Below are 27,000 nucleotides of genomic sequence, written 5' to 3'. Positions count from 1 at the left end.
TTAAAGAGTGTATTGCATTATGCTACACTTCTGTGTCTTAGTGATCCTTATTGCCTGCCCAGGGAGGCGGGCCCACCTGATAATGTAGCTGGGACAGCCCTTTGGCTGTAGAAAAGGAGATCTTAAGCTTTGGCATTGTGTTTTGGTTTTAATTTTTGCTTCTAATTTTTGCTTTTAATTCATTTGACTTCATCGTTTCTCGGTGCTAGGATTGCCTGTGTACTCATTTCTTCTGTTGATAACCCTTCGGGATTAAATTCTTCAATAAGATTTTGACATAATACGTCTTCTTTTATTGGGAACTTAAAGTGAGGAAAATGTAAAAATTTATAAGAGCTGAGAGCGCAGGAACTGAGTCTGACAAAAGCATTTACACAAATGAGACGCGAGAGGGCCGCTGGTGTGGGCCGTGAACCGTAAAAGGTGCGAGAGGAGGGCGGGACTTGAAAAAATCTCTTGGCAATAGTCTCGTCTCGTGTCAAGATTTTCTTTTATAATAGTGAAATATTTGTTTGAAAACATTTTGTTGAATAAAATACAATCCTCTCTTACTCCATCCCCTGGTTGCTCGGTCTCGTCTACTGACACCCCAAGTTGGGAATCGTACAACAGGATCCTTACCCGGGCTGTCGCAAGATTCCCACCATATTTTCAAATCTCATTTTCAGATTATCTATTTAGATTATCTTTCACAACCTGACCTTAGGCTGTATTCTTATTGCTGTATTTCCAGTTCCATAGATATTTGGTATATATGTACATGTGTATGTATACATGCATGTTTTTGTTGGTTTTATGATTTTATTATCTGTACGGTGTCCTTGGGTGTTTAGGAAGGCACCTTGAAATAAAATGTATTATTATTATTACTATTATTAGTTACTGACCTGGGCGTGAGCTGGCAGAGTGACAATAAAAGCTGACATTATGACAGGAGACTGAGAGGTGTACATTCATAAGGGTGTAAATGAGCGGAGTGGTGGCTCTGAGGCTAAGGATCAGTGCTGGTATCCAGAAGGTTGCTGGTTAGAATCCCCATAACTGCCAAAAGCGATCCTACTCTGCTGGGCCCTTGAGCAAGACCCTTAACCTGTAATTGCTCCAATGGCTGACCCTGCGCTCTGACCCCAAGGGGTATGCGAAAACTAACAAATTCCTAATACAAGAAATTGTAGGCGAAATATAGAACCAATGGGCGGCACGGTGGCGCAGTGGTAGCACTGCTGCCTCGCAGTAAGGAGACCTGGGTTCACTTCCCTTGTCCTCCCTGCATGGAGTTTGCATGTTCTCCCCGTGTCTGGGTGGGTTTCCTCCGGGCGCTCTGATTTCCTCCCACAGTCCAAAGACGTGCAGGTTAGGTGGATTGGCGATTCTAAATTGGTCTTGGTGTGTGGGTGTGTTTGTGTGTGTCCTGCGGTGGGTTGGCACCCTGCCCGGGATTGGTTCCTTCCTTGTGCCCTGTGTTGGCTGGGATTGGCTCCAGCAGACCCCGTGACACTGTGTTCGGATTCAGAACCAAAAAAAAAAATCATATGGGGGGGGGGATTTAATGTACGACTGGTCGATTCTTTTTTCTTCACGTGATGTTTAAACTAAGCACTGCTTGGGTCCTGATGCATCAAATGCCCCCTGCTGGTGGGTGCAGGAATTAGTATGAGTTGGTTATTCATTTGTTTTGGTTTTTTTTGCATGACTATGCATTCTCCATTGTTTTTTTGGCACTAATTTTGTGTTTGAGTAATTTTGCATATGGACTGGACTCTTTATTGCCAACCTCTGTGTTTTGTTCTTTTGATTTAGTTTGTCCTTTGGACTAAAGGCTCTCAAAAGGGCATATTCAAATTTGAAAAATCAGAATGACCCGTTTTTTTTGGGGGGGCCTGTGCAGGCAGGAAGCCTGCCTTTTGAGCTTGGGGCTAGGCTACCTAGGATGAGGCCTATCTCTGGGAGGTGAGGTTAGACCTTTTTATGTTGTTGTTTTCATGCATTCTTTAAGGCCTGCACCCATCTTATTCTTAGTTCAGTGTTTGGTAGGAATCTCAATGATTTGATTTGAAGGACCTTATTGAACCTTTCTCAGCAAAATTAGGCTCAAGGTTAGGAGCCAAGCCTGAAAATTACTCCAGTTTGATTCTGTCCGCTGTGGCCCTTAACCGACTGGGATACCTCAATAATGGAAGGACCGGGAGAGAGCGCTGGGTGTATCACAAGACCCTCAAGCTTACACTTGCACACCCACGTCCTCCTTACACACACTTTCCAATTGTATTCTACACCAAGTCATACCAGCAGAACTTTAAGACTCCGCTTCAAGTTACCCTTTAAGGTCATCTTGGCAAAGCCTCCAAAAAATGATGAGTGCTGACAGGCTGTCACTCACTGAAGCAAAGATTTCTGCAAATAAGCACATGCCAGCATTGCAGAGCATCTTGCTCATTTGCTCGAGAAAAAAAAAAAAAATCTGCAAGAGATCAATTGTGAAGGTTAATGACGGCTTCACGAGGTGCTGAAGATTGATGCACTTTCTCGTTCTGTTTGCGTCCTTTTACCCTCCATCATCAGGATCGTGTGACTGTCCTCTCAGGAGCTGCTTCATCATTGGGAATGAAACGCGGCCCTGCGTCCTGGCAAAACCTGGGCATGCGAGTCCTTGGTAGAGTAAACTCCATATGGATTGGTTTGCACGCAGCCCATGAAAATTTTACCTGTTTTAGAATATGGGGGGATTGCCTGGGGTGGCCTTTCAACTTTTTCTTTTTTTTTTTAACATGTTCTTGGGCAAATAAGAGCTCATGGTACCTGGCATGAAGTGTGAGGAATCCCGAGAGAGTACTTAACACAGGAGCTACTATCAAGTCATTGGGTGGGACAGCAAGCCAGAAGGGCAGGAGCACCATCCTGTTTTAGATGGTATATCACCCTCTACTTTTAAATTCCAGGAGGAGAGTCAGAGTCTCCAGATTGGCATTGAGTTGGTTATTCATTTTTTTTTTTTTTTTGCATTCTCCATTTGTTTTGGCACTAATTTTGTGTTTGAATAATTTTGCATATGAACTGGACTCTTTATTGCCAACCTCTGTGTTTTGTTCTTCTGATTTAGTTTGTCCTTTGGACTAAAGGCTCTTGAAAGGGCATATTCGAATTTGAAAAATCAGAATGACCCATTTTTTTGCGGCCTGTGCAGGCAGGATGCCTGCCTTTTGAGTTTGGCACTAGGCTGCCTAGGGTGAGGCATATCCTGGGAGGTGAGGACCTTTTTTTGTTGTTGTTGTTTTCGTGGATTCTTTAAGGCCCGCAACCATTTTATTCTTAATTCAGCGTTTGGTAGGAATCTCAATGATTTGATTTGAAGGACCATATGGAGCTTGAACCTTTCTCAGCAACATTAGGCTCAAGGTTTAGGAGCCAAACCTGAAAATTACTCCAGTTTGATTCTATCTGCTGTGGCGGACTGCCAGGGCCCTTACCCGACTGGGATACCTCGATAATGGAAGGACTGGGGGAGAGCACTTATTTCTGACATTATCTCCCCGAGAAAGCTAGACGGCAGCCCCCCCCACTAGCTGTCTTACAGCAGGGTGACAGGTTTGGAGAATGGAAATTCAACCCTGCTGGTTGGGGGCGCATGAACCTTTGCCGAGCTTTATTTAGCAGCACTTCCGCCACACTTGAAAGTGCTGCTGGAAGAAGCCCGTTGGACTCTGGGAATCCTTCTGGGTGTCCTATAACAGAGGCCACCCCCGACTTTCATTGGAAAGCCAGAGGTGGATGAAGCTTGCGAGGATGAGTGGAGGCAGACAAAGAAGAAGAAAAAGGAAAGGTTTTTGTGTGGGACTGTGCATTTGGTGCATTGTGTACTGTGCTGTGGGGAGCAGAGAAAAAGCACTAATGTCGTAGTGCCACATATGACTAGCAGTCGCTCGCCAATCAGACCAAACGGAATGGCACAGAACGGTGGCACCCATCTCACCAACAAAAGGTGCCAGTGCAAAATGTACTTATTTTTCAACATTGTAAAGAACACATTTAAATAATAATAAATACATGGACCCATTGTATTCTGTGGCCACCCAAAAGACCAAAATGACACCTCGGACACCGCAAAAAAACGAAAATACAACTGGGATTGTGGGCACACTGCAGGTGCCGTTATTCATAGTGGAATTGTGTTTTCTGTATAGTGCTTCTGATTTTGAATCCCGTCTTGGCAGTCTCTATACATACAGAATAAATTCCGGACATATTTCTTTAGGCGGGGGTCACTCAGAGAGTCGGGGGGTTTCTGTCCCCTCCTGCTTTTCCAGCCCCGGAAGTGGCCAGGCTGCCTGCCGTTAATTATTGAATTACTTAATATGCAGGTCTTATCTGTTGTTGCTTATTGGATCATTTTTAATACTTTCTGTTGATTAATGCTGACCCCTTTCACTGATTTCCTTGGTCAGTTGTGATTTATACTGTAATTAAGAAGATAATCAAAGCCTTCCCTATGCATGGATAATAAATGAGAAAATGAAAGTGGTCTTCAGTCACAGCAGGAGCCGCCGCTCTCCTGCCGTCCACTTGGCCTGCGCTGTGCGCGTGATGTGGACGGCCAGGGTGGCCGAGTGGCAGAGGGGCTCGAAATTGTGTGGAACTGTAGCTGTACTTTGTATTTGTATAATGTAAATGTCCATTAATATTATTATTATTCATTATTATTATTATTGCACTCCTTTATCCAAGGTGTCTTACAGCTGTTTACAGACATTTTGTAACGGCCGACCCCTTTTACCCAGCCGGCAGCTACACCTCCAAGACCAGTGGCCTGGATAATTAACTGAGAAATAATCTAACTATCAAGCCGTACTTCTTACCATTTGAACTTTTCCCCACAATCGACGGTGAAAAATATAAGCACACAAACAGGATGTAAAATTAAACAGATATGTATTAAATGAAATGAAATATAAAAATAGAAACATATAAATACTACAAATATCCCTCCACCCCAGCAATAACAAAACACCACCAAACATATATAAATATATACAACAAAAACCCTCCCTTGTCCCTGTAACAAATAAACACACAACACGAAAACAACAATGACTGATAAACTGAAAATGAATGAGTACGTGAGTCCGGTAATAAAGAAAATGTCCTGAAAGCGGATGACTGAATTAGTGATAGAGTTGTTTGATTCTCCCCGGAAAAAAAATGGAACAGCCTCACCGTGAATCCTCGTGTATGTGGTGGATGATTAAGTCCTACCCCGGGGTATCTCGTGGTGAGGTCCTTGAAATAAATCCGGCAGATGGAAAACAAACTGGATGGATAAGCGCAATATGGAAAACAGGTACAGGTTGCTCGTGGTTGTAATGTTGAAACAAAATCTCCTTCTCTCCTGATGGCTTATATAGTCCTGTGACGGCTGGGATTGATTGATTGAAAACAGGTGTTTTTCCAGGTTGGCGGCTGTGGTCTCCTTCCATCATCCGGGGACGGCATAAACTGATGCACAAACAGTAAACGGGACAATGAAACGAGACGCACTCAGTACTGATATTTAACACTATGTGGCCCCGCTACATTCCCCCCCCCCCCCCCCAACCTTGGACAAGGGAGGGCCGAAGTACGGCTTGAGATTGGCCACATGGATTGTGTCTATCTTGGAGTCAGTGCCGATACCCCTTTGAAACTGGAAATTAACGGGACCTGTTTGAGAAATGATTTTGGCCGGACCTAACCATTTAGGCGCTAGCTTGGCGGAGAACCTTTTGCTGGCATCCGAGAGATGGTGAGCTCTAATCTAGACCAAATCACCCGGCTGAAAGTGCGCTTCCTTACGCCGGGCATTATATAACTTGGCATGTCTGGATGTCGAACTCACCAACCTCTGTTGGATTCTCCGCCGTAATTCCTCAATTTTGAATAAGTTATTGTAAGTGGTGGTTTCTGGATTAGGGGCTCTGGGAAGGAGTCGGTCAAGCGGGCCCTTTAGCTGTCTGCCCAGCGCAACCAAAGCAGGTGTCTCACCTGTGGCCTCATGCACAGCGGTGTTCAGGGCAAACCGGAGCTCGGGGAGCCATTTATCCCAGTCCTGATGGCGTTCACCCACATAGGAGGCGATCATGTTCTTCAGGGTCCGGTTCACTCGCTCTGTCATGTTAGCCTGGGGATGGTAAGCTGTTGTCAGGTTTTTCTTCACTCCCCAGGCTGTATAAAGTTCATCTAAGAGAGAGCTCGTGAACTGCGGACCCCGGTCTGAGATGATGTTTTTCGGCACCCCCCAGCGGGTGAAGATTTCGTTCTTCAGGGTGGAGCAGATCTTATTAGTTTTTGCGTCTGTTAATGCAAACAGCTCCACCCACTTTGAAAAATAATCAATCACCACCATCAGGACGGTCTTCCTCGAGCTGGTAACAGGAAAAGGCCCCATCAGGTCGACTCCCAAAGTCTCCCCCGGTCCATCCGCGATTGTCGATTGCAGCAATCCTGCCGGTTTACCAGGTGGGTTTTTGAGCTGCTGGCAGGTGATGCACTTCTTCACGTGGTGGCAAACGTCTTTCCGGACAGACGGCCACCACGCAACCCCCAGGATCTTTAGTAAAGTCTTTGTCCTTCCAAGGTGACCGCCTAAAGGACTGTCGTGATAGTTATTTAAAAAGTCGGGGATGAGCCCTTCCGGGACGACTAGTTGGTGTAGCAGACCCCCAAGGGAGGATGGAGTGGTCCTGTACAGAACCCCCTGGAAGTCCACGAAGTGTACCCGGTCGGTACGCTGCTGTTCCAGTCCCTCCCTGATGCTCTGGCAGAATGGACTGGTGGCTTGTGCTTGAGCCAGGTCTTCCAGGCTTCTTGGCAGAGGGAGGATCATTTTCTTTGCCTCTGCCAAACACACCATCCCCGGTGGCTCCGACACCCTGGACAGAGCATCAGGCACAATATTGCCACAGCCCTTCCGATAGGTCACCTTGAAAGTGAAGTTCTGGAGGCGTAATACCCACCTGGTTAGACGGGAGGTCTTCGGGTGATTAAATACCCAGGTCAGAGCGTGATGGTCGGTGTACACTTCAAATTCAACCCCCTCCAGATAGTGTCTCCATTTTTCTACAGCCCACACGACAGCCAAACACTCTTTTTCGGCTGTCGAATAATTGAGCTCGGCGCCGTGCAAGGCTCGAGAGGCGTAAGCGATGACGTGTTCAGCCTGGTGGATTTTCTGAGTGAGCACGGCGCCAAGCCCCAGGTTGCTGGCATCTGTTTGTACCTGGAAAGTGAGCTGTGGATCTGGCTGGGCCAGAACGGGCGGCTCTTGAAGGTGGCTCTTTAGTTGCTCGACCGCATCCTGGCACTCTGCTGTCCACTCCCACGGGACATCTTTTTTTCTTAGTTTGTTCAAGGGAGCCGCTATATCAGCCATCCGGGGAATGAACTTGTGATACCACCCCACTAACCCAAGGAAACGTTGCAAAGATTTCAAATCCGTGGGCGTGGGGTAGTCTCGGATGGCTAAGGTCTTCTCGGGGTCTACAGCGACCCCCTCAGATGAAAGAATGTGCCCGAGGAAGCGTATGTGGGGTTGAATGAAGGTACACTTCTTCGTGTTCAGCGTAAGGTGCGCTTGATGTAATCGTTGGAAGATGGTGTCCAGGTCCTGGAGATGTTGTTTAATAGAAGGGGAGTAAATAATGACGTCATCGATGTAAACAAAGCAGATCTTGCCTATCAACCCCCTCAGGACTTGCTCCATGAGCCGCTGGAAGGTGGCCCCAGCATTTTTAAGCCCAAAAGGCATGACTGTGAACTGGAACAAGCCTTCAGGGGTGAAGACTGCCGTCTTCTTCCTACTCCCCTCGTCCATCGGCACCTGCCAATAGCCACTGCGGAGGTCTAGTGTGCTGAAAACTGCAGCTCCATGCAGTGACTCCAGAATCTCATGAACCAGGGGCATGGGATATGCGTCCAGGCTCGTCTTCCCGTTAACCCCCCTGTAGTCCACGCAGAAACGATAGGTGTCATCCGTCTTCTTTACGAGGACCACAGGGGACGCCCAGGAGGAGGAAGATGGTTCGATTATTCCCTCGGCGAGCATTCGATCCAGGTGTTCTTTAATTATGCCCTTCTTTAGTGGAGAAACGCGGTAGGCTCGGTGCCTTATTGGAACTTCGTCCGAGGTGTGGATCACGTGGGTAACTCCACGGGCGACTCCCAATTTCTCAGTCCACACCTCTGCCCACTTCTTCAGCACCGGCCTCACCTCTTCGGGCTGTTCCTCCACAGGGGCTGCCGCCGAGGTGCTTACGTCACTCCTCACTGCCGCGTAGAAGCCAATGAATTCCGAGCCCAGATCTTCTTTGGATTTATGAATGAAGTCGCATACCCCTTCCCCTGGCACCGTATACCCCCTGGGACTGAGATGGATGGTCATCCTCATGGTGGTTAAAGAGTCCAGCCCAAGGAGTAACGGGACGGACAGGTGCCGGTCATCCAGGACATACGTATCCATCTCCCAGGTGGTGGAGAGTACACTGTACCTCAAGGGGACTTTGCCCAGGGCTCTGTGTTCACTCCCATCTGCCAATACAAATCGGACAGATGGGGCAGATGTTAAGTTGTCTGTCGGTCGGCTAATCTTCTTCCACATGCTTGAGCGGATTAAGGTGTGATGGCTCCCTGTATCCACCACCGCATCTACCTGCCACCCCCGCAGCTTCACTAGGACGATCAGGAGGGACGTACTCGCTTGCATGATGGCGAGATCGGCTTCCGACCGGCAAGGTTTGGCTCGCTGGGGTTTTAGGGGCTGGGTTTCTCGTGTACTGGCTTGTACCTTGTTCCAGTACGTTTTTGAGTTTCCCCAGTCCCGTTCCACTTGCGAGCCCACCTTCACCAGGTCTTCCACCGACCCCACCACCCCCCTGAGACCCCCAGCTAATCGCGGGTTACAGGCATTAAGAATGCGGCGGACCACCTCTTCTTCAGACATAGCCGGCCGCCACTTCAAACACAAAGCCCGATATTCATAGGCGAAGTCCCGGATGGATTGCGAAGGCAGTTGCACCATGGATCGCAGCTTGTCCTCCAGTTCAGATTCATAGTCTTCCGGAAGAAAAGCCGTGAGGAAAGATCGTCGAAAGGATCCCCAGTCTCTAATGTTCTTCTTGGCCGTCAGCCACCAGCTCCACACCGGCCCCGAGAGGGATGCCCCTATCACCCCCATAAACTCTTCTGGGGTTAAAGGGTTAACAGCCAGGTACGCGTCCCCTTCTTCCACAAAGTTGAGGACATCATCGATGTTATAAGGGGCCCCCAACTTGGGAAAGGAAAGGCGCACCCCAGGAACAGAGGGCCGATTGATGTATTCACCCCCCCCCCACTAGACCTGTACGGCGTTGAATAACTGGGTGACTGACGTAACGTCTGGAGACTCCTTTGGACCTCCCCCTGAAGAGTTTCTTGCCAGCGTTGATCTCGCCTCTGGAGGCACAACACGATTTCCCGCCCCAGGAGTTGAACTTGCTCACTAAGATATTCTTTTACTTCCTCCTGGGAGCTGCTGATGCGAGCCCGCAAGGCATCTTCGCGCCCAAGCGCACTTTCAGCAACCTCGTGGACTTTCTCATCCAGCCGGGTTAGTTGTTGCGCCAGATCTTCCCACGGAGGCGAGACATCCTCCAGGCATTCCTCTTCAGGTCCATGGTGATCTTCGAGGTATAGCGACTGCAACGAATCCACCACCTCCTGCACCGCTGAACACGCTCTGACCGTGACGTGCCGCGCCCCGGCTACTCCATCATCACACTGCGGCGAAGCAATGGTGTCGTCCTGCTCGGCACGCACTATAGACATATTAATAGGGGAATTGTTTAAAGGCAGACAGCGATAGATATTTATTTAGATTCCTCAGAGAGGGCACCACTTTATGTAACGGCCGACCCCTTTTACCCAGCCGGCAGCTACACCTCCAAGACCAGTGGCCTGGATAATTTACTGAGAAATAATCTACTATCAAGCCGTACTTCTTACCATTTGAACTTTTCCCCACAATCGACGGTGAAAAATATAAGCACACAAACAGGATGTAAAATTAAACAGATATGTATTAAATGAAATGAAATATAAAAATAGAAACATATAAATACTACAAATATCCCTCCACCCCAGCAATAACAAGACACCACCAAACATATATAAATATATACAACAAAAACCCTCCCTTGTCCCTGTAACAAATAAACACACAACACGAAAACAACAATGAAAGACAAACTGAAAATGAATGAGAACGGGAGTCCGGTAATAAAGAAAATGTCCTGAAAGCGGATGACTGAATTAGTGATAGAGTTGTTTGATTCTCCCCGGAAAAAAAATGGAACAGCCTCACCGTGAATCCTCGTGTATGTGGTGGATGATTAAGTCCTACCCCGGGGTATCTCGTGGTGAGGTCCTTGAAATAAATCCGGCAGATGGAAAACAAACTGGATGGATAAGCACAATATGGAAAACAGGTACAGGTTGCTCGTGGTCGTAATGTTGAAAACAAAATCTCCTTCTCTCCTCTCTCTTTCCTTCTCCTCCTGATGGCTTATATAGTCCTGTGACGGCTGGGATTGATTGATTGAAAACAGGTGTTTTTCCAGGTTGGCGGCTGTGGTCTCCTTCCATCATCCGGGGACGGCATAAACTGATGCACAAACAGTAAACGGGACAATGAAACGAGACGCACTCAGTACTGATATTTAACACTATGTGGCCCCGCTACAATTTTGACAGTTTGTAGCACAGGCAGATTAAGTGACTTGCTCAGGGTCACACAGGTGACAACTAAACGAGTCATCTTGGGCTTTCAGAACCAGTCGGCCACCCTGTTATTTTATAAAAGGGGGAAATGGAGGCTGTGCAGGTACACACATCATTCTGGCTAAAAGGTGGCACATATCTGGCATCAAACTTCCTCCTGTTCCTTCAGTAGAACCAAAAATGTGGCACGTTCTGCTTTGTTTGCATTATTGAGACTCTTTGATCCAAAGTGACTCAAAACACAATCAGTTCCATTTCTTTTGTTTCTTCCTGGCAGGTGAAGTGACTTTCTCGTGGTCACACAGTGGTGTCAGAACTGGGATTTGAACCCACAACCTCAGGGTTTGAAGTCCAAAGCCTTAACCACTACACCGCACTGCCTGCTAAAGGAATGAAGGTTTTGGCCTGAAGGATCAGCCCCCCCCCCCCCCCTTACAGAGTAGCCCCCTGCACCATAAAGTGTGCTTGGGTGGACTCCAGATCTCTATACAGGAGTGGATAGGGCCTTTTAATATTTTATTATGAGAACAAAAAATAAACAGTAAAACACAGCTCAGTCAATCATGTTTCACAGTTTAATACAGCAATTCAAACACGGCGCTCCAAGAAAAACAAATATACAATGAAATAAAATCCCATCAAAGTGAACACTAAATGAATGATGAGTGTGGGAGACACAGGCATGAGGTCATAATGAAGAACGGAAGGGCCACCTTGTCATTGTCACAGTTGTACACAGGAAGCAACAATGAATAAGCAAACAAACCAAAAAAAAAGAGAAAGAAAGAAAGAAAGAAAGAAAGAAAGAAAGAAAGAAAGAAAGAAAGAAAGAAAGAAAGAAAGAAAGAAAGAAAGAAAGAAAGAAAGAGGGTAATAAATGGCCGGGGGCCGTGTGAGGGCATACACTGGGATTTTACGGAAATGCGCGAGAGAAATAATTTACAGCGTAGCTGGACTGAAAGCTTACTGGACATAAATTCAACAAAGTGGCAGATGAGTTTTATGAGAAACACAGATGGTTGGCAACCTTCCCTCACTGTCATAAACATAAAAGTGGCAACAGGCCTGGAGCCTGCCTGGCCATTAGAAAATGGAAGAAGAAGACTAAGAAGAAGAAGGCTGAATTGGAGTCATTTGTTACCAAAAGCTCTCAGTCTATAACTGCATATAGTGCTTATAGTGCATGTAGTATATACAGTGATCCCCTGCCTATCACGGAAGTTACGTTCCAGACCCAATGGCGATAGGTGAAAAGCCACGATATAGAAAGAGAGAGAGAGAGGGATAAGGAGCACACACTGATACAGCGCATTGTTACACCCACCACACGACAAACCAACTCAGGATTCAGATTAGGACCCGAGTGCAGCCATGCAACGGGTGATACCTCAGCACCACACTAGTTCAGATGGAGTGGTACCAGCGTGAGGTTTTTTATGAGTGGCTGGAGTGCCAATTCTGCCACCAACCCCCAAGTTTTTCCCTGCAGGTTGGAGGGCCTACATGCAGGGCTGAGTGCAGATTAACGTCATACCCAGGAGAGACCATATAAATAAACATTTTTGTATAGTTTATTCCTTAAAATACCCCTCCCACACGCTTTAAACACATGTAAACGTATTAAAACACACTTTGTAAACACATATGATATGTGAATGTTGGGCTAAGGTTATCAATAACATAAAAATAATAATAATATAATAATAATAATAATAATGTAGCGTACCGTCAATTCATTCAAGCCATAATGGCGAGCGACGTCCGCATATCGCTTTCCTTCCCTTGTTATAAGATGCAGGACGCTTGGGAGCCATCGTACGGCTTAAAACAAAATGAAAAGTTCACAAAAAGTTTGCTCAAAGCGATCGGACTACAAGCAAGGTACGCGATATGCAGAGAACTGAGATGCCACAGGGACCCACGCTCGCTGTTCTTGCGAGATTACACCACGTTAGAAGCAGCCAATCAGAGCCCAAGAGAATGAAAATCCCACTCTGATTGGTTGAGTCTCCTCTTTCAGCCAATAACGGGCCTTGTAAGAAATCATCTGGGTACTGTAACGTGAAACTCTTTGTCTACCGTAGTGACTGCTGACAACCGTATGCTTTGTTATGAACTGGCTGCAAAGTACACTACAGGTGGGATGTACTTATTGAATTTTTCTGTAATATTGCGGGGGCGCGAGAGTGGGGGAGCACTGTAGTGCTTTATCTATCTATCTATCTATCTATCTATCTATCTATCTATCTATCTATCTATCTATCTATCTATCTATCTATCTATCTATCTATCTATCTATCTATCTATCTATCCTTTTGTTATATAGCACCTTTTATATTGCTCTACATTAAGGCCCTCCCCTGCTGGTCACACATGACACTTTCACTTGCTAATGCCTATTCCGTCAGTCTGATGGAGTTTTAGACAGGCTATTCACACTTCCCATCATGATTCGCAGACTGAGCTCACCACTGCTTCTTTAATTTTAATTCAGAGCAAAGGCCTTTGTGGAGGGACTGATTAGACTCCTCCTGACCTTGTAGACTCCCCTTCATCATCTTCTTGGCATTGCCATTTTCTCTGTGTGTTAAATATATCTGCTTTGAAGTGATGAAGCAATGAAAATGAAGCTGAGGCCCTGTAATATATCACACAAATCTTTTTCATATCTCATCCTCAAAGGTTCCCTTGGTAAGCACTGAAATACGGCAAAACACTGAGAGCTGCAATTTGGGAATATGTCTTTGGTTTCATTCTGACGATATTCAGCTTGCTATTACACAGCCAGCTGTCGGTGCAATTCACTTGGGCTCTATCTATCTATCTATCTATCTATCTATCTATCTATCTATCTATCTATCTATCTATCTATCTATCTATCTATCTATCTATCTATCTATCTATCTATCTATCTATCTATCTATCTATCTATCTATCTATCTATCTATCTAATGGCAACACCACCTGTCTATAGCACAAATCCTGCCGACTACGCCAAGTGCATTGTTATAGAGTCACACCATAATTCATCCTAGGTTGCTATCTATCTATCTATCTATCTATCTATCTATCTATCTATCTATCTATCTATCTATCTATCTATCTATCTATCTATCTATCTATCTATCTATCTATCTATCTATCTATCTATCTATCTGTCTGTCTGTCTGTCTGTGATGTAATACATCACATGACTCACATTCTTTGTGATTGGCAGCCAACAGTGTCCAGAAAGCAAAATGTAGTTGTGGCATCAACACCAAACATAATGACAAAAGCAAACAAGACTCAACCTAACAAAACCTCACTTGGTTGGTGAGGGACATCTGCCCGTGGCAGCCTTTTCCTTAAATTATCCCCAGGCCGTAGCCTAGACTTAGACCACTCATTAGTTTACTCGTCTTAGAAATGTGGCTCCTAAAAATCACGCCGGATGCTGCGATAGTCCAATTCAAAGTCAATATGAACCTGTTTCATTTTTCCATTTCTAATAAAGCTGGGGGGGAGGTATTTTCTTGGCTGCCATATTATTCAGGTTTATTTTGGTTTAAACAAATGCACATTTCATTGCATTGGACCACCAATCACATACAGTGTGTGTATGCTGCAGAGCAGTGCTGCCAGGTGGGTGGGCTTCCTCAGGTCTGCCTATTTTTTTCTTTTTATTACTTTCCAAAATGGGGGATAAAGTGGGGTCTTGGACTGAGTTCCATTTCTGGGATTTTTTCCAGAACATTTTCAGCAGTTTTTGAGCTTTTCATCTTGGCAGAGACGTGCCTTATTAGCATTAATGGAGCTGATTTCTATTAGGAAGACACCCTTTTTGAGCAAAATATTGCAAAGAGTTTTGAGGATGCCGGCCTTTTTTTACAGTGCCAGAGAAAGCTAAATCGACTCTTGATTGGTCTGACGTCAGGGTGGTCCTAGGAATGCGGCACTGAACGAGTGCATCTTCATTAATCAGGTGAACTTGTTGTCATTAGAGTATGTGACAACAGGAGGTTATGATGTATAACACTAGTAGTCAACTAGTAGTCTAAGTGGCTGCCTGGTACACTGAATGACCAAAGATATGTGGACAACCCTCCAAATTGTTAAGTTCAGGTGTTTCATGGTTAAGAGGGGTACTTTTTATGGGCAGAAGGTGTACATGGAAAGCTTTCTGCATTATATGGAGATTTTAGAGTTTTACCAAGGTGGAGTGTTGATGAATGCATGGAGAAGTTCAAAACTGGTCTGATAAGTGTTGAGCACAAAGAAGGAGCAGGATGCCCGTCCATGTCTACCACTGATGGAAACATTGAGCGAGTACTTACTGTGATTCTGAGAAACCGATGAGGATTTCAGCTTCTGGTACACCTAAAATAAGCGGATAACCACTCGCCGATCTTCTTGGGTGCAAACTAAGAACGGATTTGTTCCAAGAACATGACAACAGAAACTGAATGGTGAAGGTTCAAAGTTGTGACCACACTGTGTGTTCAGCTCAAACAAAAGTATCACAAACGTGTGGATCATTATCGAGGGACCCTCAAACAAGGCATATAATACGGAGTAATGCAGGCCATAGAATTGATACCAAGAAAAATTGAGTATTGAAACAAGCGGTGCTTATCGATATCATGGTACTTTTGAAAACAACAGACAATAGAACTTTGATCTCATTTAAAGTTCCAGTAATGTCTGGCAAACTGTAGGCGCTTGTGGCCAAGTGATGGAATGACAGGACAAAGATGCAATGAATGGTCGGGACACCGTTTGGTCAAATTAACTCAAATTCCCACAGAAACACTCCAAAATCTTGTAGTAAGAAGAGTGGAGGCTCTTAAGGGGGGGGGGGGGGGGGGGGGACTCCATTTTAATTCCTGTGGTCGTGGAACGGAATATCAAATGATATCACAAACGTGCGGATCATGATCGAGTGACCCTCGTAGTTGTAGCAATGTTTGGCAAACTGTAGGCACTTGTGGTGGTCGAGTGTTGGTATAACAGGTCAAAGATGTACAGAATGGTCGGGACACCAACCGGGTGTCCAAAAATAAAATAAATGACTTCATGGCTTCAAAACGCTGCCCATCTGGGCAAATCAACCGAAGGGAAATAGTAGGATATGCAGCTGTCAATATCAGGGTCTTTTCGGGGAAGCTCCAACCAGTGGTGTGTTCTGCTCTGCACAAAAAAGACACCTCCATCTAGGCGGCCAGGCATCTTATCTCGTGTGGACCGGAAGGGGCGGGGCTAAATGCCCTCGATGGGCAGATTCTAAGGAGAAATACATGTTGGTGACAGTGCCCCCTCGTGTCTTGGGGGGTTATTACATACCTTGAACGAGCCCGTGAGGAGATCCTTGGACACACATGCGTGACACACTTGAGTTTGTTGTCTGAGGACAGTAGAGAGTTAAGCTATTGGGCAGAAGCGGCACATAAAGAAGAAAGAGAAGGTTACATTTGACATTCTAAATCCTGAATTAACTTAACTCTTTCAGGGCTGATGTCGACTTTTGTCAAAAGGAGTCGACGATGGTAATCAACTGTAAGCTGTGACAAAACCAACCGTTACGTTTTAGTTGGACTCTCGTTGCTAGAAGGAAAGTTAGATTCATTGGTTTGACCGAGATTCCCTGCACTCTTGTGAGTAGCAAGGCGCACACAATGGCAAAAATGGCACTGACATTTGGCAAGAGATCAAAGCGAATGCGTAAAGCAAAATACTCCGTGAACGACGTTTTGCCTATCATCTCTGTACTGGACTATGACTTGTCGGACTCAGTTTTTGATACAAGTGATCGAAAGTGAATGTGAGGTTCCAGCTTCAGCTGAGTGGTCCCCAGCTAGTCGTGGTACTAACAATGTTCGCCAGGGAGGATTGCCACTTAACAATGATAAAAGGTAGAAACCAGAATGCAATGCACTGCCACGTGAAGACAGCCTGGCAGCAAGCCTGCCGCACATTCTTGGCAAACTGGCAGCCACAGCATGCAGCAACAGCTGTATTATGTTGATTTCTGAGTGAAACCGTTGTTTTTTGGAAAAAATATTCAGCTTTCAAAGAGTTAAACTACATTCTGATACCAGAAAAATAAATATAGAGTTAGATAAATGTCGATAAAAGTTAAGTAGGTATAATAAAATATGCATCTATGATATATCATTAATTAAAAAAGAACAAATTGGTATTAGTGGGCGCCTTTCAAAAAAACGTTAGGGGGGCGCGATTAAAACAGTTATGAAAACTCGGGTCACAAATACTTAAAGGTTGAGAAACGCTGGGTTAAACTATTGGTCAGAAGCGGCACATGAAGATAAAGAAGAAAGAGAAGGTTATGTTTGACATTCTAAATCCCGAATCGACTTGGTCCCCCATCCGGAGCTGGTTCTTGTATCGTTCTCTCTCGCCCTGAATTTTGATTACTTGCGAAGAACACAAGATGGATGGATACCTTAATGGATGAGTAAATAATGAAGGATTCACTTAATACTTTGCTGCTTCTCCAAGGGCAGTGGGCTTTTGAATCGAGGAGGCACGCAGGGCAAGAGGGAAGCACCTCGGCCACTAACAGTGTAACGGATAGTGAAAAGGAAACCGCAGCGGATACCTGAGAGCCCCATCATCGAAAAAAAGAGGAATGAAAGTCAAAGAGAAGTCAGGGGTGCGGACGGAGTCACATTCTATAGCGCTGCGCGGGTGACGGGACAACTTAATTTCCTTTGTCCTGCCTTGTTCATTCGCTCCCTGTCATACCGCGGACTGTGAGGTGAATGATAAACATAACAGAAAATCAATAATCTCCACTTCATAATAGGCTTACTGCTTCATTGCAACCATTTACATGAGTTATGACTCTTATTACTCTTCTGGTAATGCGCCCGATGGGTAGAGGTGGCACCTAGCTGAGAAGAATCCGGAATGTGAGTTGTGTGGGCCATGCTGGAACTGTACACTGTCTAACTACTGATATCATTGAACGATAACAATAATATTACTACTACTAATAATAATAATAACGTGACGTGAAGGCAGCCACTTTCTAAGCTTTGTTTGATGGGATGGGAGGCCTGGAAGGACAGGTTTCGAATTGTAAGGAGATGAGTGACAGGGGTGCATGAGGAGTGAAGAGAAGAATAAAGGTGAGAAACAAAACGGTAATAATAGGTGAAGTGGATGGATACGTAAAGTAGTCAAGATGGGAAAGCTCTGGGGCTTTGAAAAGTGTGGTGTGCTCCGTAACCTAACCGATAAACCTGAGGAGGCCCTGGCTGCCATACACGGGACGCTACAATAATACTTATAATCATGTGACGCGCCCGCCACCAGACAACGGCAGACTCACTGCCTCAATGACGAGTCCACAGCCCCGACCGATCGCCGACCCGCGGGTTACTTTCCAGTAGTGTCTTGCAAACTGTAGGCACTTGTGGCTGAGTGACAGAATGACATGAATGACAGGACAAAGACGAAAAGAATGGTCGGGACACCAACTGGGTCATCCTGTTTAATTCTACAGCCCAAAATAAAACAAACTCCTTCCTAGCTTCAAAAGGAAAATAGTAGGATCTATAGCCATCAATATTGGGGTCTTTTCGGGGGAATCTCCAACCAGTGGTCTGCTCTGCACAGAAAGATGCCTCCTCCAGTCAGCCGGACATCTTATCTCACGTGGACCGGATGGGCCAGGGCTAAATGCGCTTAATGGGCAGATTCTCAGAGTGCTGTGGGGAGAGAAGGAGAAATACATGTTGGTGACAGCGCCCCCTCATGTCTTGGCGGGTTATAACATACCTTGAATGAGCCAGTGAGGAGATCCTCGGACACACATATGCGTGACACACTTGAGTTTGTTGTCTGATGACAGTAGAGGCTTTATCTATTATGCAGAAGATAAAGAAGAGAAAAGGTTATGTTTGACATTCTAAATCCTGAATCGGCTTGGCCCCCCCATCCGGAGTTGGTTCTTGTATCGTTCTCTATCACCCTGAATTTTGATTACTTGGGAAGAACAAAAGATGGATGGATACCTTAATGGAGGTGTAGATTCATTTAATACTTTGCTGCTTCTCCAAGGGCAGTGGGTGGGCTTTTGAATAGAGGATGCACACAGGACAAGATGGAAGCACCTCGGCCACTAATAGCGTAACGGATAGTGAAAAGGAAACTGCAGCGGACACCTGTGACATACATGTGTGACACACTTGAGTTTGTTATTTGATGACAGCAGAGGCTTTATCTATTAGGCAGAAGCGGCACATTAAGATAAAGAAGAAAGAGAAGGTTATGTGACACGACCGCCACCAGACAACGGCAGACTCATTGCCTCAACGACGAGTTCACAGCCCCAACCGAGTGTCTTGCAAATTTTAGGCACTTGTGGCTGAGTGATGGAATGACAGGAAAAAGACAAAAAGAATGGTCAAGACACCGACTGGGTCATCCCATTTAATTCTACAGCCCAAAATAAAATAAATGCCGCCCCGGCTTCAAAATGCAGTCCGTCTGGGCAAAACAGCAAAAGGAAAATAGTAGGATCTATTGCCATCAATATTGGGGTTTTTTCAGGGGACGCGCCAACCGGTGGTCTGCTCTGACCCTTCCCGTCCACGCGAGATAAGATGTCCGGCTGGCTGGAAAGGGCGGGGCTAAATGCCCTCAATGGGCGGAGTCTGAATGTGCTGTGGGAAGAGAAGGAGAAATACATGTTGGTGACAGCGCCCCCTCGTGTCTTGGCAGGTTATTACATACCTCAAACGAGCCTGTGAGGAGATCCTCGGACTCACATATGCGTGACACACTTGAGTTTGTTGTCTGATGACAGCAGAGGGTTAAGCCAGCGGTTCTCAACCTGTGGGGCGGGCCCACCTAGGGGGGTGCGAAGTCACAAAAAAGGGGGTGTGAAGATGTGAAAAAAAGAAAACAAGAATCGAAAATATGAAAAATCCATCTATTGAAACCAAAACAAATTAACTTAACTCATTCAGTGCTGATGTCGACTTTTGTCCAAAGGAAGAGTCGACGATGGTAATCAACTGTAAGCTGTGACAAAACCAACCGTTACGTTTTAGTTGGACTCTCGTTGCTAGAAGGAAAGTTAGATTCATTGGTTTGACCGAGATTCCCTGCACTCTTGTGAGTAGCAAGGCGCACACAATGGCAAAAATGGCACTGACATTTGGCGAGAGATCAAAGCGAATGCGTAAAGCAAAATACTCCGTGAACGACGTTTTGCCTATCATCTCTGTACTGGACTATGACTTGTCGGACTCAGTTTTTGATACAAGTGATCGAAAGTGAATGTGAGGTTCCAGCTTCAGCCGAGTGGTCCCCAGCTAGTTGTGGTACTAACAATGTTCGCCAGGGAGGACTGCCACTTAACAATGATAAGAGGTAGAAACCAGAATGCAATGCACTGCCACGTGAAGACAGCCTGGCAGCAAGCCTGCTGCTCATTCTTGGCAAACTGGCAGCCATAGCATGCAGCAACAGCTGTATTATGTTGATTTCTGAGTGAAACCGTTGTTTTTTGGAAAAAATATTCAGCTCTCAAAGGGTTAAACTACATTCTGATACTAGAAAAATAAATATAGAGTTAGATAAATGTCGATAAAAGTTAAGTAGGTATAATAAAATATGCATCTATGATATATCATTAATTAAAAAAGAACAAATTGGTATTAGTGGGCTCCTTTCAAAAAAATGTTAGGGGGGGCACGATTAAAACTGTTATGAAAACTCAGGTCGCAAATACTTAAAGGTTGAGAAACGCTGGGTTAAGCTATTGGTCACATGAAGATAAAGAAGAAAGAGAAGGTTATGTTTGACATTCTAAATCCTGAATCGGCTTGGCCCCCCACCCGGAGTTGGTTATTGTATCGTTCTCTATCGCCCTGAATTTTGATTACTTGGGAAGAACAAAAGATGGATGGATACCTTAATGGATGGGTAGATTCATTTAATACTTTCCTGCTTCTCCAAGGGCAGTGGGTGGACTTTTGAATAGAAGAGGCACACAGGGCAAGATGGAAGCACCTCGGCCACTAATAGTGTAACGGATAGTGAATAGGAAACCGCAGCGGACACCTGTGACACACATGCGTGACACTCTTGAGTTTGTTATTTGATGACAGCAGAGGCGGCACATAAAGATAAAGAGAAGAGAGAGAAGGTTATGTGACGCGCCCACCACCAGACAATGGCAGACTCACTGCCTCAAGGATGAGTTTGTAGCCCTGACTGATCGCCGATCCATGGGGTACTTCAGACCTGGCCCACTTTCTCTTTGTCCCCTTTCCTCCAGGACGATCCGATCCCAGTTGCGGTTCCTCAGCCGCAGGGCCCACCTGACGAGGGGGATTATCAGCGCCTGAACTGAAGGAGGGGGGAGCCGAGGCAGAATGGCTAACGAAGTCACTGCTTGTCGTGGAGTGGTGGCTCCCACTTCAATAAATACGCTTGCTGTTCCTGTTTTAAGCTGATTAATAATGCTGGTCATTCTGACGACTGAGACTGAGCCTCGTCTTTTGGGTGCAAGGCAGTGACTCATGCGTCACAATCATAATAATAATAGTGGATGACATGGTGGTAATGCTACTGCTTCGTAACAAGGAGACTGAAATCCACGGTTTTGGTTCACCCGGAGTTTGCATGTCTGTGGGGGTCTCCTTTGGGTGCTCTGCTTTCCTCCCATATGCAAGGGAGGTAAACTGAGAATGTTAAACCGGCCCGTGAGTGTGTGCGGTCACCCTGTGATGGACTGGCGTCCCTCCTAATATAGCTCAGTATAAGAGACCCCCTTATAAAATGACATTATGACCCACCCTCCAGAAAGTAAGCTTGGATTTGCTCTAAACCGCTGCTAATTCACTCCTATTGTCTGAGTAGTGCTTCATGCTCTTAATTAGGTTCTCCGTTCCAACATACCCAGTTCAGGATTGTGAGGCGCTCGTGCCAGCCCCATCCCAGGGCTCACTCATCTTTACACACATTGTGAAGCAAAGAATACTTAGAGGATTCAGAAATTCTTTGGAGCACCAAGCCGGCTGCTCTCCTTTTTAATTCAAATGAACAGGACGCACAGAACTCAAAAGAACGAGCTACTCTTGACACGACAGACTTAATCGAGACTGCCATCGCTGGCTCTCGAGTGGGTCGTAAGATGGCATCCCTTTCTGGGCACCCTGTCTATATTGCCCTGGTCCTGGAAGGGGCGGGTTCCTCCTGATGCCCAGTGTGGGCGGGGCTAGGCGTGGTCTCCAGGTGACAGGAATCTGAAGATACAGTTGGCAGCAACACTTTTCGGTGCTTGTATAATCGTAGCTTAGCTATGCCCACCGGAAGACCCCTAAGGTGTGCCTGCACGACAACATGGTTTTGAAATTTGAGAAGAAAACCAAAGAGCATGGAGGAAAACTTCTCGTAGAGAGAGAGATCTGAGGCAGCAGAGCCAGTCCCCGTGCCACACTACGCTGTTTTGATTTCCATTCATTTTGTTCGAGTGTTGATGCCAGCTGGCATGCAGGCCGCTAAGGATACATTTAATTGAAGCTGGCCGAGTTCCCTTTTCATTTTTTTCTGTTCCTTTTGTCTTTCGCTTGGATACTCATGTCCGGATATTGCTAACTTTCCTCCAAAATGTCAACACTGTCAGAGCTCGCCAAGTCAGCATGAATCACGTCACTTCAGCCTCCGCACTAAAGGTTTATTTTTAAGCTTCGCTCGGATCACAGGGCGGCTGGCAGAGTCCTGAAAGAGCAGCGTCTCAGCCCCACTGCCTGGCACGAAGCTCTAGTTGCTTGCCATGTCCTCCTTCTGCTCACCTCTTAGCTCATCCACATTGGCTCATCTCTGCTCATTTATCACATCTGCCACTAAACTGGAGACCAAAAAAATCTCAGCTATTGTGACGCTGCACACCTAGCAGTTGACGTGAGCCCAAATGCCATGCGGAAGGTTGTGGATATCAGCTCATTGCTTTTTAATGAGACCTTTCGGTATTTCTGATCCTTAAAGTAAAAGAAGAATTGAAAATGTGATGTAACTAAAGTCAATTAGTAGAGGTGTACGACAGTTATAATTGATGAAGCCCTTTTCAGGAAGAGGATGGATCTTATGGGAACTCGACTGCACGTCATGCACGGATCTGCCATCAGGGCATCCTGGTTGACGGCAGGGGGCCTTTTCTGCATTCACAATCCTCACTCGGTGTGGCAAAATTACCAAGGGCTCCCGCAAAAAAAACCACACACCCCCCCTCACCCTCGATGAAACGGTTGGGTGTACTGCCTGCCGAAATTAACAAAGGAGAACCTCCTGACCCAGCACCTCTTCACTGCTTGAAGGCTTGAAGTCTCCACAGGAGTAAAGTTGGCGTGGTTTGGGGTCTTCTCTGTGAACGTCCTTGAGTGTCCCAACCAGAACTTGGATTTATATTCCAATTGAAAATCTCTGGGGGTGACACCTGGAAATAGATGTGCACTGATGGTCTCCATCCAACCTGACAGAGCTTGTGAGGATCTGCAGAGGAGAAGAATGGCAGTATAACCTCCAAGGTTGTGTGCAGGTTGTCGTTTGAGACCCAAGAGGCTGGAATCACCATCAGGGCCTTTTGGATGATGACAAGGGGCATTTCCACCACTCACAACCCAACATCCCATATTACCAAGGTGTGGGGGACTCCAAAATCCCAAACCACCCTCTCTCCACGTTGAAATTATCAAAGGAGATCCTCCTGACCCAGCGCCTCTTCACCACTTGAAGTCTTGAAGTCTCAGCCAGAGTAAAGTTGAAAAGACAACATAGGAGTGGCTTCTGGTCAGCTCTGTGAATGTCCTTGAGTGTCCCAACCAGAGCCTGAAATTAAACCAAATCAAACATCTATGGGGGGGAGACACCTGGAAATAACTGTCCACCAATGGTCTGCAGAGCTTGAGAGGATCTGCACAGGAGAAGAATGGCTGGAAAATCTTCAAATCCAACACTCCCCTGATCTGGACTTTATGACTGAGTAACCAGAGACAAGCCGGTCCTCAGTAAAAGACAAATGGAAGTCTGCTGGGATTTTGCAAAATGGTACCTTAAGGACACTCAGACTGTGAGAAACAAGACTCTTTGGTCTGATGAAACCAAGATCAGCATCATGTCTGGGGGTGACAGGTGGAAAAAGATGTCCACCCATGGTCTCCATCCAACCTGACAGAGCTTGAGAGAATCTGCAGAGGAGAAGAACGGTGGAAAAACCCCAAAGGTTGTGTGTAGGTTGTCGTGTGACACCCAAGAGGAATTCAGGCTGGAATCACCATCAGGGCCTTTTGGGTGATGGCAAGGGGCCTTTCCACCACTCACCACATTACCCCATGTTGCAAAATTACCAAGGAGGGACCCCAAAATCCCCCACCACCCCTCAAAAACACACGACTAAATGGGTGGGAAGTCTTCTCGCTGAAATTATCAAAGGAGAACCTCCTGACCCAGTGCCTCTTCACCACTTGAAGTCTCTGCTGGAGTAAAGTTGTAAAGAACAACACAGGAGTGGTTTCTGGTCAGCTCTATGAATGTCCTTCAGTGTCCCAACCTGAGCCTGGACACAAACCCAAAGTGAACATCTCTGAGTGGGAGACACCTGGAAATAGCTGTCCATCGATGGTTTCCAGAGCTTGAGAGGATCTGCAGAGGAGAAGAACGGAAGAAACATCACCAAACCCAACAAGACTCATTGGTCTGATGAAACCAAGATCAGCATCATCTCGGGGGCATACCAGGTGCTGCTCATCATCTGTGTGATAACATTCCAGCAGTGAACCGTGGTGGTGGCACACCATAATGCTCTGGGGTTGTTTTTCAGCAGCAGGTATGGGAAGAATAGTCAGGGTTGAGGGAAAGCTGAACAAAGCAAAACACAAAGACATCCCATAATGAAGACCTCCTCCAGAGTGCTTTGGACCTCATATTGGGTTCAAGTTTCAACTTCTAAGAGGACAAAATAAGTGGCTTGGGGTCAGCTCTGTGAGTGTCCTTGAGTGTCCCAACCAGAACCTGGACACAAACTCAAAGTGGACATCTCTGGGGGGGAAGAGACACCTGGAAATCCTTGAGTGTCCAAAACGAAGCCAGGACTTAAACCCAAGTGAACATTCCTGGGAGGGAAGAGACATCTGCAAATAGCCATCCACTGATAGTTTCCATCTAACCTGACAGAGCTTGAGAGGATCCACAGAGGAGAAGAATGGCAGGAAAATCCCCAAATCCAAGTGTGTGTGTCAGACCCAAGAAGACTTGAGGTTGGAATCACCATCAGGACTTTTTGAGCGACAGCAAGGGGCCTTTTCACCATTCACAATCCTCTAGTGTTGCAAAATTAATAGTGGGAACCCCACCACCAATACCCCTCAAAAACACTTGATTAAATGGGTGGGAGTCTGCTCACTAAAATTATCAAAGGAGAACCTCCTGACCCAGCACCTCTTCACCACTTGAAGTCTTGAAGTCTCCGCTGGAGTAAAGTTGTTAAAGAACAACACAGAAGTGGCTTCTGGTCAGGTCTGTGAATGTCCTTCAGTGTCCCAACCTGAGCCAGGACTTAAACCCAAAGTGAGCTTCTCTTAGGGGGAGACACCTGGAAATAGCCGTCCACCGATGGTTTTCATCCAACCTGACAGAGCTTGAGAGGATCCACAGAGGAGAAGAATGGCAGGAAAATCCCCAAATCCAAGTGTGTGTGTGTGTCAGACCCAAGAAGACTTGAGGTTGGAATCACCATCAGGACATTTTGAGCGACAGCAAGGGGCCTTTTCACCACTCACAATCCACTAGTGTTGCAAAATGAATAGTGGGGACCCCACCACCAACACTCAAAAGCGCTCGATTAAATGGTCAGGTATCTGCTCGCTAAAATTCCCAAAGACAAAGACTCCAGGCTGGAATCGCTGGCTAAGGGGCTTCACCCAAGCACTGACAAAAGGGTCCAAATACTTGCATCAGCGTGATGTTTACTTTTTTTCAAGTTAAATAAAACTGAAAAGCTTGGTCATTCCCAGGTATTGAGTGTTGATTGATTGAGAGAACAATTTAATTGAAATGATCTTAGGTGCAACATAACAAAACGTGAAAATAACGAAGGGGTCTGAATACTTTCTGAATGCCCTGTGTGAACATTCGTTGACGTGTTTTGTCCCAGCATATCGTAGGAAATGAAAATGGGGCGAGATTTGCATATTTCAATTGCAATAACAAGGGGGGAAATTTGAAGATGACTTCCAGATTAGGACTTGCAAGATGCCGAAGGTGTGGAAAATCGTTAAAAAATAACAAGCCGCAGCCTCGGACGTGACCGCCATGCGTGTGTGTTTGTGTTAGCGGCACTAAGAGGGATTAGCTGTGGATTTGAGCATTGGCAGGCAGACACACACACACACACACACACAAGTCTTTACAATCTGACTGTGTCAATTGATAACATTTCTACCTTAAAAAATAGAGAAAACCACATAATTCCATAAGCCTCGTAAAGCTTCAAGAAGTTTGAATGAAAGAGTTCAACGCCGCCCGCATCTCAGACACGACTTGTAATTCTAATTAGGGATGCGGCCCTTCTTTGACATCCTACAGGGTCTCCCATAAGCATCGGTTAACTAATATGGGGTCCTACAGGTTCTCCCATAAGCACCGGTTCGCTAATACGGGGTCCTACAGGTTCTCCCATAAGCACCGGTTCGCTAATACGGGGTCCTACAGGTTCTCCCATAAGCATCGGTTCATTAATAGCCGGTCCTATGTGTTCTCCCGTAAGCATCGCTTCGCTAGTAGGGTGTCCTACAGGTTGTCCCGTAAGCATCACTTCGCTAATTGGGGGTCCCATAGTTTCTCCCGTAAGAATCACTTTGCTAATAGGGTGCCCTACAGGTTCTCCACATAAGGATTGCTTCGTTAATCACTTCTTTGACATCTTGTACACATGTGAAAATATTTTTAATTTAAGTAGTGAACCAGGGTGACCCCAACTTCACCCGACTTGCCGTCTCAGCACTTAGGAGGCCGAGCTGAAAACACTATGGGGTGGGGGGGGCTTAGAAAGCTTCGGAGGTCCAAAAGTGCTTAGGCCTATGAGTGCTTTAACGATCCATTGGAATCATTAAAAACCACCAGCTGTAACGAGTCCAAATATATTTATAACGAGCTTGTGAATGTGGCGTCCAGTCCGACTGGACGCTCGTGTGTGATAAGTGTTAC

General features: G+C 46.0%; 1 protein-coding gene across 1 annotated transcript in view; it reads left to right on the top strand.

The window, feature by feature from the left end:
- Positions 1-27,000, top strand: part of LOC114668449 (metabotropic glutamate receptor 7) — a 507,860-nt gene that overhangs the window by 250,704 nt on the left and 230,156 nt on the right. The gene's annotated exons all lie outside the window — the stretch shown is intronic.

The sequence above is a fragment of the Erpetoichthys calabaricus genome, chromosome 18, assembly GCF_900747795.2.
Source record: "Erpetoichthys calabaricus chromosome 18, fErpCal1.3, whole genome shotgun sequence".
NCBI lineage: Eukaryota > Metazoa > Chordata > Cladistia > Polypteriformes > Polypteridae > Erpetoichthys > Erpetoichthys calabaricus.
This window is presented reverse-complemented; position numbering and strand designations above follow the sequence as displayed.